We start from the raw sequence: 3,774 nt of genomic DNA on the forward strand, positions 1-3,774 counted from the left end.
TCACCCATCCCACTGCCCCTATCTTCTGTCATGCTCTAGGACACAGAAGGGACATAGCTTTTTGAACACTGGCCGTTCTGCACTACAGAAAGAAACTAGCCCAGGTGGCTCAGTGGTTTGTTGGGGTTTTTTTCCATTCCCAAGAAATGGCCTCTATAGGCAAAGACATTGCCTGGGAAATTTTTACGTATGCTTTGTTCCCTAAATTAAGGTTGTCTGTAGAACACTCTTTACTAAAATACTTGTTAGATTTTAAAAATAGTGTTATTTTAAGCCTAACTTATTATAATGTATGACATATAGAAAAATCATTTTTTACCACCACAGTGCTACAGTAATGCAACCCAGCCAACACACCTACAGGCCGTAAGAAAGGGGTATAAACTTCTGCTCCCCACAATTCTTCTTCGTGGAACACAAGGTGCATCCAACCCTGGAAAATGAAGAAAACCTGAGACACGACTGGAAGCTGGTATTGGATCTCTGGGTCAACTCAGTTTTGCAGGTGTCCTGAAGAGCAGCTGCAGAGGTTGGAAATGTAAGAGAGACAAGTGTGTGCACACAGCCAGCCCCATGAATCGCATCCACCTCCTGGGCTCTCTTGGGCTGTGAATGAATCGTACGTAGATGGGAAGGAACAACTTAGGAGGAAGTGGTGTAAGGTTTTTCAAGTAGAAATTTTTTTAAAGTGAAAGGTGTAATTTGGGCACATCAAAATTTCCTGTGAATTTATGTCAGTTTTGATTGTTGTGACAGTATATAAAAAAGTCAACATTTTATTTTGACGCTTTCAGAATAAAACACCCTGGATTTTTTTCTCCCAGTTGAGTTACTTCTTATATTAAACTTTCTTTCTTAAATTATAAAGTGCTTGAAATGAAAATATTTTACTTCTATTAGACAATGAAAACTTTGTTGTTTTACTCAATGCAATTTGTTTCAACAGTTTAGGACATATGCTCATCAAGAAAAAAGCTTATTTGTTTAGTTCTGCCTGTTCAAACTGTGCAGATAAAGAGGATTGAGTTAGTCTGCAACAACTAAGAACATCTTAAAACAATCTGAACAGACCCTCCGTGCGATCTAGCATAAATCCACCAATAACATTTGTTGTGGGTTTGCATTTTTAAACTTTGTCCATTTTCCCTTTTATGGAAAATATTTTTTCTGGACTGCTGAAAGTGCTGAGGGTGAGCTGTAAAAATTATAAATCCATAACAAGCTTTGCATTCCAGGAGCAAGTCAAACTAAAAATACTTTTTTTTTTATTAATAAGTTTTGTGGCCTAATGACAAATAGGAAAATTTTGAACAAAGAGTCTATTCAGTGAAAAAAAATCTATCAACTAGATGTCATAATCTAGGGCTAAAATAAACCAGGGAAAATGCTTGAGTGAGTTGAAACATTTCATGTTAATATTTTACAAAACATCTTTGTTTTGAAACATAGCTTCTTTTTAATAGACCACCTACCTCATCAGCCCAGGGAACCCAACCTGAAAATAACAGGTTTCATTTACAGCCAAATAACATGTTTGGCTTGGTGCAAAATGGCACTCTGAGGATTTTCATTTTGGCAAGAAACAATGACAAATTATCTTTACAAAGTGGTTCACAATGACTTTTGGTGATACTTTTGGCATTTATGATGTCAAACCAAAGCCTACTTTTTTGTGCAACTGTAGCATAATGTTGCAAGCCTAAAGATCAGAGCATAAATATTAGCATTTGAAACTCTTTAGATTTTAAACGAATATGCACTTCTGCTGTGTTTTTTTTTTTGTTCTATAGTAGTTTCACCAGTCATAATCATAAATACGGTGCTATGTTAACCCTGGGAATTGCCTCTATTTGAACCTGAAATCCCTGGTGTGAAAAAATAAACACAGGTTTTGGCCATAAACTCATGCCACCTCCAGCTCTGAGGAAATGTTATTTACACACAGATATTTCTTGTATACAATACCGGACAATAAAGGCTTGTTTTCAAAATGAATATTCTGCCTTGCTCCGCATATTCAGGCATTTCAGTAATATGCTCCAGGTTCACAGTATGTTCCTTGTTCCAGGAAAACAAAACTTGTTGTTATCTTTGCAAAGAGCATAAGATTATACCAAATATTTGCTGTGAGCATTGTGGGTAAAGGAATGTCTCAGAGACAGATTGCAGGGGTACAAAGCGAGCCATGGTCCCTCCCTCCCACAAGGGCTGTCTCTGATGTGGATTGCAAATGTTATTTGTGAAAATGAGAGGTTTTTGGCCATTGGCACTGTGGGAGTGACAGCCTCAGAGCCCCAGTCCTGGTGAACAGTCTGGTCTATAGCTTAGCCCTTCAAGGAGATGTTGTAATAAAGCACTGCCTTTAACTATGACTGAAAGATGCCGATGTTGCCAAGGGTTTTCTATGACCTAATGAAAAATGCATTTCATCAAGCTACATCATTGCAGCTGGCACACGGAGGAAACATGCCACGTATGTAGACACAACTCTTCCTGATGTTGTGAAATAACATAGCCTACAGCAAAAATTTATTCTACCAAGTTGACCGTGATGACTGTTGATATTATTTTGCAGGGGAATGCTCAAAGGGGAACTGTGCTGGCTGGTAGCAACATTTAACCAGTAAGCTCAAGAACGCTCAGGGAATGGGTAACTTTGTGCTCATAGACAGTGTACGAGGAGAGCAGGGAAGCCAAAGGATTCCCTTGCCCCAGAGATTTTAATTTATGACCTGTGGAAGATACAACGGCTTTTGGCTGCCCTTTTTAATCCTGTTCCAGTGAGTTGGGACCCACGCCGGTTTCGATGGCCCAGGGCTCAGTTGGGTGCTCACAGAGGCAGGTGCAGGTGTCTTGCTGTGGCGGTGGCTTCGCAGGTGTGCTGAGGATGGTGCAGAGGCTGGTGTGCAGCCGGTGCTGAGTTTTGCCTCTGGCTGGCAGGGTTTATTGGGTCAGACACAGGTGCTTAAATGCAGCTAGATTACAGCCAGAATCAGCCTGAGCTGGAAAGTGGTGCAGAAGCATTCACAGGGGCTGGAGCTAAGCTAAGGAAACTCATTGCTTCAGGACTCTTCGTCTAAACAAAAATAATAATAATGAGCCATAGGAAAGAAGGGGGAAAGGATACAACTTGAGGAGAGACCCAGCCCTGCTGGACCAAGGCTGAGTAGATACAAACCACCATATGAGTGTGTCTGCTCTGCACACCTAGACCTGGGATTGGAGCGATGTGTGGTACAGAAAGCCTTAAACTGGTTTTTGCAAGAACCAATTTAGTTTGAGCGCAATAGTGTTGTCCCTTTTTTTCATTAGCTGTTTTATCCTATCTCCTTACTGTCACAGAGAACCTAAATCCAATTAATGTGCTGTTGCTGCATCTTATTGCAGAGTATGTATTTCTGTAGGCTTTGAGGTCTTGCTAAGTGGAAAATTCAGTGCTCACATAAAAGGGCATACTTCTCTTAGCATTAGTTATAAACCTGCCATTGGCCACTATTGGGCAAAGTGACTCAAACAGCATACTTCTACCTACTGTATAGGCAAAGGTATTTTTTCCTATTTATTTGACCACAGGATTCACCTTCCTAGCATAAGAAAATGGGAGGGGAATAACTACGTTTAAGAAATCAGGCAGAGGTGGGGCTCTGAGTCAGTTTATAAAACAGTTGCTCACCTGTGTATAAGACATTTAAACTATTGGTGGCTGTGGAAGCTGCGAGATGTGAAATTGCATTGCCACAGATAAGACTGGACGTGTATATGGCAGTGACCACA

This window comes from Haliaeetus leucocephalus, unplaced genomic scaffold (assembly GCF_000737465.1).
Source record: "Haliaeetus leucocephalus isolate CR32 unplaced genomic scaffold, Haliaeetus_leucocephalus-4.0 Scaffold696, whole genome shotgun sequence".
In the NCBI taxonomy this organism is placed as follows: Eukaryota; Metazoa; Chordata; class Aves; order Accipitriformes; family Accipitridae; genus Haliaeetus; species Haliaeetus leucocephalus.